Below are 10,888 nucleotides of genomic sequence, written 5' to 3'. Positions count from 1 at the left end.
AGTTAAGGAAACTGGCCTGTAATTCAGTGCCTCTTGCCTGTCACCCTTTTTGTATATTGGGACCACGTTAGCTGTCTTCCAACTTTCTGGTAAGTCTCCTGTTTCCAGTGACCTGTTATACACCATAGAGAGTGGCACACTTAGTGCTTCTGCACCTTCCTTTAGTATCCATGGTGAGATTCTATCAGGCCCAACAGCCTTTGTCACATCTAGCTCCAGCAGACACCTTTTGACCTCATCACTGGTGAGGTCAAATTCCTCCAAGGTTTCCAAGGTTGCCGCCTCCTCATTTAGTGCAGGGGCTTCTCCTTGTTCTATTGTGAAGACCTCCTGGAATCTCTTGTTGAGTTCTTCACACACCTCCTTGTCATTCTCTGTGTATCTGTTCTCCCCTTTCCGCAGCTTCATCACTTGTTCCTTCACTGCTGTTTTCCTCCTGATATGGCTGTGGAGCAGCTTTGGTTGGGTCTTGGCTTTACTCGCGATGTCATTTTCAAACTGTCTCTCTGCTTCCCTCCTCACTCTGATGTACTCATTTCTGGCCCTCTGGTACCTCTCCCTGTGTGTGTGTGTGTGTGTGTGTGTGTGCGTGTGCGTGCGTGCGTGCGTGTGTGTGTGTGTGTGTGTGTGTGTGTGTGTGTGTGTGTGTGTGTGTGTGTGTGTGTGTGTGTGTGTGTGTGTGTGTGTGTGCTCACCTATTTGTACTCACCTATTTGTGCTTGCGGGGGTTGAGCTTTGGCTCTTTGGTCCCGCCTATCAACTGTCAATCAACAGGTGTACAGGTTCCTGAGCCTACTGGGCTCTGTCATATCTAAATTTGAAACTATGTATGGAGTCAGCCTCCACCACATCACTGCCTAAAGCATTCCATCTGTTAACTACTCTGACACTGAAAAAGTTCTTTATGTGTGTGTGTGTGTGTGTGTGTGTGTGTGTGTGTGTGTGTGTGTGTGTGTGTGTGTGTGTGTGTACTCACCTAATTGTAATCACCTAATTGTGCTTGCGGGGGTTGAGCTCTGGCGCTTTGGTCCCGCCTCTCAACCGTCAATCAACTGGTGTACAGATTCCTGAGCCTACTGGGCTCTATCATATCTCCATTTGAAACTGTGTATGGAGTCAGCCTCCGCCACATCACTTCCTAGTGCATTCCATTTACTAACTACTCTGACACCGAAAAAGTTCTTTCTAATGTCTCTGTGGTTCATTTGGGTACTCAGCTTCCACCTGTGTCCCCTTGTTCGCGTCCCTACAGTGTTGAATAGTTCATCCTTGTTTACCCGGTCGATTCCCCTGAGGATTTTGTAGGTTGTGATCATGTCCCTCTTACTCTTCTGTCTTCCAATGTCGTAAGGTGCATTTCCCGCAGCCTTTCCTCATAACTCATGCCTCTTAGTTCTGGGACTAGTCTAGTAGCATACCTTTGGACTTTTTCCAGCTTCGTCTTGTGCTTGACAAGGTACGGGCTCCATGCGGGGGCCGCATACTCCAGGATTGGTCTTATATATGTTGTGTACAAGATTCTGAATGATTCCTTACACAGATTCCTAAACGCCATTCTGATGTTAGCCAGCCTCGCATAGGCCGCAGACGTTATTCTCTTTATGTGGGCTTCAGGAGACAGGTTTGGTGTGATATCAACTCCTAGATCTTTCTCTCTGTTCGTTTCATTAGGTACTTCATCTCCTATTCTGTATCCTGTGTCTGGCCTCCTGTTTCCACTGCCTAGTTTCATTACTTTGCATTTACTCGGGTTGAACTTCAACAGCCATTTGTTGGACCATTCACTCAGTCTATCTAGGTCATCTTGTAGCCTCCTACTATCATCCTCTGTTTCAATCCTCCTCATAATTTTTGCATCGTCGGCAAACATTGAGAGGAACGAATCTATACCCTCTGGGAGATCATTTACATATACCAGAAACAGTATAGGTCCAAGGACTGACCCCTGTGGGACTCCACTTGTAACGTCTCGCCAATCTGAGACCTCACCCCTCACACAGACTCGTTGTCTCCTGTTGCTTAGGTACTCCTCTATCCACCGGAGTACCTTCCCTTTCACTCCAGCCTGCGTCTCCAACTTTCGCACTAGCCTCTTGTGTGGCACTGTATCAAAGACTTTCTGACAATCCCAAAATATGCAGTCTGCCCACCCTTCTCTTTCTTGCCTTATTTTTGTTGCCTGGTCGTAGAATTCAAGTAACCCTGTGAGGCAGGACCTGCCATCCCTGAAACTATGTTGATGCTGTGTTACAAAGTTCCTTCGCTCCAGATGCTCCACTAGTTTTTTTCGCACAATCTTCTCCATCAGCTTGCATGGTATGCAGGTTAGGGACACAGGCCTGTAGTTCAGTGCCTCCTGTCTATCCCCTTTCTTGTATATCGGGACTATGTTAGCTGCTTTCCAAATATCTGGCAGTTCCCCTGTTGCCAGTGATTTGTTATACACTATGGAGAGTGGTAGGCACAGTTCACCTGCTCCTTCCTTTAGAACCCAAGGGGAGATTCCATCTGGGCCTATAGCCTTTGTCACATCCAACTCTAGTAAACACTTCCTTACTTCCCCGCTGGTAATCTCAAACTCTTCCAGTGGTTCCTGGCTAGATATTCCCACACTTACCCCTGGAATTTCTCCTTGCTCTAAGGTGAAGACCTGGAATTTCTTATTCAATTCCTCACACACTTCCTTGTCATTTGTAGTGAATCCTTCCGCCCCTATCCTTAGTTTCATAACCTGTTCCTTTACTGTTGTTTTTCTCCTGATGTGGCTATGCAACAATTTAGGCTGAGTCTTTGCCTTGCTTGCGATGTTATTTTCGTATTGTCTTTCTGCCTCTCTTCTCATCCTGACATATTCATTCCTGGCATTCTGGTATCTTTCTCTGCTCTCCAGTGTCCTGTTATTCCTATAGTTTCTCCATGCCCTTTTACTTTGCTGCTTAGCTAGCCCACATCTCTGATTAAACCATGGGTTTCTCATTTTCATTTCTCTGTTTTCCTTTTGGACTGGGACAAACTTGTTTGCTGCGTCCTTGCACTTCTGTGTGATGTAATCCATCATATCTTGGGCCGTCTTTTCCCTGAGCTCTGTTTCCCATGCTATATCTGTTAGGAATTTTCTTATCCCCTCATAGTTTCCCTTTCGGTATGCTAACCTTTTGGTTTCGGTATCCCTCCTCGAGTTCAATAACCCTTCTTCAATCAAGTACTCAAACACCAGTACACTGTGGTCGCTCATTCCTACTGGGTCCTCAAAACCGATTTTTCTTATGTCGGAGTCGTTCAGAGTGAAGACTAGGTCGAGTCTCGCTGGTTCGTCATTGCCTCTTATCCTTGTGGGTTCTCCGACATGCTGGGTTAAAAAGTTTCTTGTCACCACCTCCAATAGTTTGGCTCTCCACGTATCCTCGCCTCCATGCGGTTCCTTGTTCTCCCAGTCAATGCTTCCGTGATTGAAGTCGCCCATGATGAGCAGGTGGGATCTATTTCTACAGGCAGCAGAGGCTGCCCTCTCAATTATAGTGTTAACTGCCATGTTATTGTTTTCATACTCTTGACTGGGTCTTCTGTCATTTGGTGGAGGGTTGTATATTACTGCTACTACTATTCTTGGTCCTCCCATTGTTATGGTGCCTGCTATGTAGTCTCTGAACTCCTCACAGCCGGCATGGCCATCTCCTTAAAACTCCATTCCTTTCTCATGAGTAGGGCCACTCCGCCTCCTCCCCTACCTTCCCTCTCTTTCCTTATTACTGTGTACTCCTGGGGAAACACGGCATTCGTTATGATTCCAGAGAGTTTTGTTTCAGTGAGTCCGATCACATCTGGGTTAACTTCCTGTGCTCTTTCCCTTAGTTCACTTGTCTTGCTTGTGATCCCATCTATGTTCGAGTACATCACCTTGAAACTGACTCTCTTCTGCTTCTTCTCTGGGGGGGACCTTTGGGATCTGGGGTGAGTGGGAGCTGGGGGGGCCTGGCACGGGGAGACTGGTGGAGGAGGGAGGGCTTGGTTGGGTGGGGGAGAGGGGGGTGGTGGGGAGAGGGGGAGGGTAAGGGGGGTGGGTAAGAGGGGGAGGGTAGGGGGGGAGAGTGAGAGGGAGAGGGTTGGGGGGAGAGTGAGAGGGGGAGGGTTGGAGGGGTGAGAGAGGGAGGGTTGGGGAAGCATGGGGGGAGGAGAGGCTGTGGGGGATAGGGGAGATGGGGGGGGCTTGGGGGGGAGAAAAGGGTGGAGGGCTTGGGGGGTGTGGGGGAAAAAGGAGGGCTGAGGTGGGTGAGGAAGAGGGGAGGGTTTAGGGGAGTGGGGGAGAGGGGAAGACTTAGGTGGGGTGGGGGTGAGTGGGGGGCTTAGAGGGGCGGGGGAGAAGGGAGGTCCTGGGGAGAGGGGTGAGTGGGAGGAGGGGGGTGAGTGGGAGGAGGGGGGTGGGTGGGGGGCGGGTGCCCTAGGTGGGTACTTAGTGGGGGGCTGACAGGGGATGGGGCAGGTTGGGTGTCTGTTTGGGTAGAATGTGGGGGTGGTGCCCCAATCCCTGTTGCTGTTGCACTGTTTGAGGAGGGTTCCCCATTCCCCTCTGAGATTGTAGGGATCGGGGTTGTGGCTCCCCGATTCCTTTTGCTCTCCCTGTGCTCCTTCCTTGCGTCTGCTGCCTGCTTTCTCTCTTCCCTTGTCATATCCCTCTGCAGGAATACTCTTTTGAACTTCTCTACATTTGCTAGACAGCTCTTCCTTTCTAACAGTTCCTCTTTCGCGATTTCGCTCATGAATACCACCTTTATCATTCGGTCTCTGTCCTTGTTGTACTTTCCAAGCCTGAAAACCTTCTCAACATTTTGTTCAGCTCCCTCCATCCTTACCTCTTTTAGGATCTCTTTAACCATGTTTTTGTCCTTGTCTCTCCGCTTCTTTTGGTCTGGTCCCTGTTTGCTCTTTAATGCCTGCTACTACTACTGCTCTTTTTCTCTCTATCAGCCGGCTAGTACATCTAGCTGCTTCCTGAGAGGAGGCCACTTCCATGGCGACTTAACTGCAGACCTAGCTTCAGGGCTCTTTTTAAGCATTTCAGCAAATGACATCTGGGTTGTGGTGGTCCCCTCCACAGTAGCATTCCCATCTCCCTGGGGTACGGTTTGTGCCTGGTATTGTGGAAGAGTCTCCTTTAGGCATCTTATCTCCTCCTTTGCTGCCCTTAGATCATCTTGCAGGTTGGCTACTGTCTCCCCCATTACCCTCAGTCCTTCACTGAATTCATTCCGCATTTGCTGGAGTACTTCCTTCATCCAGTCTACCTGTTCCACCCCATCCTCTGGGTTTGTTCCAGTTGCGAATGTCCTCCTGCGTTTGCCAACCAGAGTTCGTCTCCCTTCCATGATTTCCCTATGAGTGTGTGTGTGTGATAGAGAGAGAGAGAGAGAGAGAGAGAGAGAGAGAGAGAGAGAAAGAGAGGGGGGGGAGGGAGAGAGAGGGGGGAGGGAGAGAGAGAGCGAGGGAGAGGGAGAGAGAGGGGAGGGAGAGAGAGAGAAGGGAGGGAGAGAGAGAAAGGGGTGGGAGAGAGAGAGAGGGGAGGGGAGAGAGGGGAGGGAGAGAGAGGGGGGAGGGAGAGAGAGGGAGGAGGGAGAGAGAGGGGGGAGGGAAAGAGAGGGGGAGGGAGAGAGAGAGGGGGAGGGAGAGAGAGGGGGAGAGAGAGAGAGAGAGAGGGGGAGAGAGAGGGGGAGGGAGAGAGAGAGGGGGAGGGAGAGAGAGGGGGGGAGAGAGAGAGGGGGGAGAGAGAGAGAGAAGGGGGAAAAGAGAGAGAGAGAGAGGGAGAGAGAGAGAGAGAGAGAGAGAGAGAGAGAGAGAGAGAGAGAGAGAGAGAGAGAGAGAGAGAGAGAGAGAGAGAGAGAGGAGGTGTGTGAGTGTATGGGGGGGAGGTGGAAGGTGGAAGTGAGGGAGGGGGGATGGAGAGGGTGTGTGGGGGTGGATTAGTGCTGGAGGGTTCACAGAGAGGTTGTGTGTGTGTGTGTGTGTGTGTGTGTGTGTGTGTGTGTGTGTGTGTGTGTGTGTGCGTGTGTGTGTGCGTGTGTGTGTGTGTGTGTGTGTGTGTCTGTGTGTGCGAGAGTGTGTGTGTGTGTGTGTTTATTGTGGGGGTGGCACGGGGGGGGGGTTAACTGGTGGAGGGATGGAGGGAGAAGGAGAGAGGGAGTAAAATGGAGAGGGGGAGTGAAAGGGAGTGAGGGAGATTGAGGAAGAGAGTGAAATAGGCAGAGCGTGGGGGGGGGAGATTAAGGAGGACAATCAGGGGGGGTGAGGGATGGAAGGTCAAGTCCCAGTGGTGAGGGGTGAGGTTGGCGGTAGGCTGGTTTGTGCGTGCGTGCGTGTGTGTGTGTGTTTACACTGGCATGTTATGGTGAGGAGGAGGGGGGGTAGGTCTAGTCAGTGGCGGTGTAATGTAACACACAGGTGTGAGAAACTAGTACCAAGCTGAGGCTCTTGAGCTACTTTTTCCTTTTTTAATTAACTTATGTTCAAAGCTAATTACTATATAAAAAACACTGTACACCTTGTATGACTGACTTTGAGAGGCACTCACCTCCGAGTAAGCATCCCACAGCACAATTAGGTGATTTATGAAGCGATGTCCGCCTTAATTGTTGACGTCCCCGCCAGAGGTCCTCCCACGTGGTGGTCCAAGCTCTTCCCTTCTCAGGCCTCTGGTGCCACCGTCTTGCCACAATCTCGTTCTTTTTCAATTTTTTTCTTATCAAACGTTATAAGAATTCACTATGTTGCGTTATCACTGCGTTGCTGTACCCTTCATATGACCAAAAACTTTGTTTTGATCTCACTGGTACGTAAATATCCCGAGAATATTGAATAGTGTGTGTGTGTGTGTGTGTGTGTGCGCGTGCGCGTGTGTGTGTGTGTGTGTGTGTGTGTGTGTGTGTGTGTGTGTGTGTGTGTGTGTGTGTGTGTGTGTGTGTGTGTACTCACCTAGTTGTACTCACCTAGCTGTGCTTGCGGGGGGGTTGAGCTCTGGCTCTTTAGTCCCGCCTCTCAACCGTCAATCAACAGGTGTACAGGTTCCTGAGCCTGTTGGGCTCTATCATATCTACACTTGAAACTGTGTATGTAGTCAGCCTCCACCACATCACTTCCTAATGCATTCCATTTGTCAACCACTCTGACACTAAAAAAGTTCTTTCTAATATCTCTGTGGCTCATTTGAGCACTCAGTTTCCACCTGTGTCCCTTAGTGCGTGTGCCACTTGTGTTAAAAAGCCTGTCTTTATCAACCCTGTCGATTCCCTTGAGAGTCTTGAATGGGGTACTGTATCAAAGGCTTTCCGACAGTCCAAAAAAATGCAGTCCGCCCATCCTTCTTTTTCTTGCTTAATCTTTGTCACCTGATCGTAGAATTCTATCAAGCCTGTAAGGCAAGATTTACCCTCCCTGAACCCATGTTGATGGGTTGTCACGAAGTGTGTGTGTGTGTGTGTGTGTGTGTGTGTGTGTGTGTGTGTGTGTGTGTGTGTGTGTGTGTGTGCGTGTGTGTGAGTGTATGTGTGTATGTGAAAAAAACAACACAAAGAATCAGTTGATTGACAGTTGAGAGGTGGGCCCAAAGAGCCAGAGCTCAGTCTCTATAAGCACAACTTGGTGAGTACAACTAGTTGAGCTCACTACCTCACAGTCCTCACCCTCTCTATCCTCAGTCTTGTTCATCTTATACAACAATAAAGGGTGAGATCCTCGGTATTCTTTGATGTGACCTGAAGTTTGCACCTGTGACCCGAGTTGACCTTATCGAGGTGAGAGTTGCTGTTGCCCTCTAGCCTGGTCGTTAGTGCACCCAAACCTTCCTTGATCTTGTTGTTGTTCATTTGTTCAACAGTTCTGTTGGGTACTGCTCTCTTGTTCAACAGTTCTGTTGGGTACTGCTCTCTTGTTCAACAGTTCTGTTGGGTACTGCTCTCTTGTTTACAGAACAATGCTGTTTGAACTCACCAGACCAGTTTAGCGGTTCCTCATGGTGGACAAAAGTCGAAGCCGGCGGCTTCGACAAGCCTCTGGCTTCCTGTTCTCGTGTAGGCCACTGGTGTTAGTGGCTCTCAGGTAAACTCAGGTAAAATGCAGATAGTTATGAAAAGTGTGTGTGTGTGTGTGTGTGTGTGTATATAGTGTAATGCAAGCAAACACACTTTGTTTTCTTGCTCACAGAATATAATATTTAAATCAAATTAATTAACCGAATAACTGTGACACAATTAATATTATTGAAAGGCCAATACAATATTGCAATTGAAAAAAAACGCGTGGTAAAACCATTCCAAATACTAAGAAAATATTATATATTTAATGCGAGCTGTTAGACTTTAGTGCAGAGTATGTGTGACTAGGCTGCACTCTGATACATTTATAAGATTCTTACACACCAAAAGCGCTTTGTGGTTCGCAGTGATGCATGAAAATGTAGATAATTATATATATAAAAATAGTGTACACGCAGTGTATCAACAGCAAAAACACAGTTTTTATTGTTGTAAGAATATAATAATTATGTCGCTGCAACCCATCCTCCGAATTGACAGAACGTCTTAATACTAAGTGTAATAAGTACATTTACTGATTGTCATACATAGTATATAATTGCACTTATGGGGTTGTTACATTTACCTCCCCATTTAATTCTCCTCGTTTTCTATTAAAACACTCACAATTTTAGGATGAAGTTTTAAAGTTTAGAGTTTCAGTTTCAGGACCATAGGACTGGTAAGTCGGGAAGAGAAGGATGGGGGAGGATGCAGAAATCTTGAGCGAGGAACTGGAGACGAGGTGAAGAGGTGAGATGAAAGATCGGTGGCCCAACCACCGTGGGTAAGAATTGCAGCTGATGTTGTGGTTTGGTTGTAGAGTGGAGTGTTCATTGTTGCTCGCTGATGTGTGTTGCAGGAGGCTGAGCTTCTCGTCGCGGTGTTCCTTAAAGCAGCTGGCAGTTGAGGGTTGATTACAGATGTTGATGTTAACTCATTTCATTATTGGTCTTCTTTTTTGTTGACGATTTCAGCAAACTCTGATCTTTGGTCTTTTTCTTGGACTTGTCGGTCTGACTTGGTGCTGGCCTTGTGGTGCTATCGTTGGGGGTTGTTGGTGCGGTGTCGTGAAGGACACCGGCAGCTGAGTAGTGACATTTCCGTGAAGGAGATGAAGTTCCACAGACACGTCCTCATCCGATGCGTGAAGAGCAGAGGTGGTAGATCGCGAAGGTAGTGTTCTTGAAGGTTGAATAGCAGCAGTAGGATATTTCAGCAGAAGGGACTTCATAGTATAGACCCTCTACTGGGTCACACCAAGGGTCCATTGCAGCTGAATTCACCACTGGAACCGGGTGAAGGGTCAGCAACAGCCGGAGAAACGCGTGGAGCAGGAGCTGACAGTAAGTCTGAAAGCGTGGCCGCGCTCATAGCTAACCGTGACAGCGATGTCACGCTTAGTAACTGGAACTGTAGTAGAAACTGCAGTAGAAACTCAGAAAACTCTGCAAGTTTTAAATATCAGGAATTTCTTTTTCACTTTTATTAAACAATAGAGATTTTATACAAAATTGGATAATATTCCGAGTTACTTTACTATTTACTTAAATATTTTGTTTTGTTTTATAAAACTGTAATATCAATATAGATTAAGTAGTAATTGTAATTAAGAAGCAATAAAATGCTAATCTTCAAAAACTAAGACAGTTAGGTTAGGTCATGGTTTTCTATTCAGCTTTTCAGGTAAACTCAAATATTCACAATATATTTGACGGTACGATTTAATACTAAGTGTAAATAAGTACAATTCCTGACTGTCATACATAGTACATAATTTCACCTATGGGGCTGTTACATTTACCTCCCCATTTTTAGAGGACAGTATTAAATCGTACTGTCAATTTGGAGGATGGGTTGATTTTTAATATAGCAACATTTCATACATTATATAAGTTTATCAAATTACAAATTATATAAGTTTATCAAATTACAAATTATATAAGTTTATCAAATTACAAATTATATAAGTTTATCAAATTACAAATTATATAAGTTTATCAAATTACAAATTATATAAGTTTATCAAATTACAAATTATATAAGTTTATCAAATTACAAATTATATAAATTTATCAAATTTAATAACATTACTGCAACAAACAAGAGAACAAAAATCCAATCTCAGACAATTAAATAATTGCATACAAAATGTCTTGATGGTAACTGGTGCCCCAAGCCGGAGCAGTCCACCGCTGGCAGCGGCTCCAACAACACCTGGTGACTGCTGCTCTTCCTCGCACCACCACCACCACAGTATGTCACATACTTTATTTGTGTATTTATTTATATACTAGACGGTACTTTGGGTTTATGAGAGTACATAGCATTGAGGATTTGATATTCTTGTAAAGTCACTAGCACGCATAGCTTTTCGGGCTGGTCCTGTATCTAACAGATAATTTTAAGTAGGTAATTTGTAGCAAAAATTTAAAAAGGTTAACAGGTAACATTGTAAGAAAGTTTGAAGAAAATTTTTAGGTACATTACATTGAAATATGAGGGTTTTCAAACAGGTACATTGTAGCATAATTTGAGGATTATTTCTAGGTACATTGTAGTAAAATTTGCATTCAACATAACAACCATGATATAAGATGATAACAGTGATTACAATGGTGAAGTTGTATGGCTTAGGTACATATATTGGGGGAGTGGGTAGCAGGAGATACTGTGCGAGTTTGAGAATTAGGCGTAGGTTGGACAGCTTTTTAATTTGTTAGGGAGTGAATGCCATAGACTAGGTACCTTTATTTGCATAGAGTGTTTACACAGATTTAATTTGACGCTGGGGATATCAAAGTTATATTTATTCTGGTTTGGAGATT

At 46.1% G+C, this 10,888-nt stretch overlaps 1 protein-coding gene across 1 annotated transcript in view; it reads left to right on the top strand.

Annotated features, from left to right (window-relative positions):
- Positions 1-6,845: 6,845 nt before the first annotated feature.
- LOC123746673 (solute carrier family 22 member 21-like) overlaps positions 6,846-10,888 on the top strand; it is a 129,986-nt gene continuing 125,943 nt past the window's right edge. Inside the window, exon 1 of the mRNA XM_069316837.1 lies at positions 6,846-10,316. The gene's annotated coding sequence lies outside the window, so the exon portion shown is untranslated. The remainder of the gene's footprint in view (positions 10,317-10,888) is intronic.

The sequence above is a fragment of the Procambarus clarkii genome, chromosome 85 (assembly GCF_040958095.1).
Source record: "Procambarus clarkii isolate CNS0578487 chromosome 85, FALCON_Pclarkii_2.0, whole genome shotgun sequence".
In the NCBI taxonomy this organism is placed as follows: Eukaryota; Metazoa; Arthropoda; class Malacostraca; order Decapoda; family Cambaridae; genus Procambarus; species Procambarus clarkii.
This window is presented reverse-complemented; position numbering and strand designations above follow the sequence as displayed.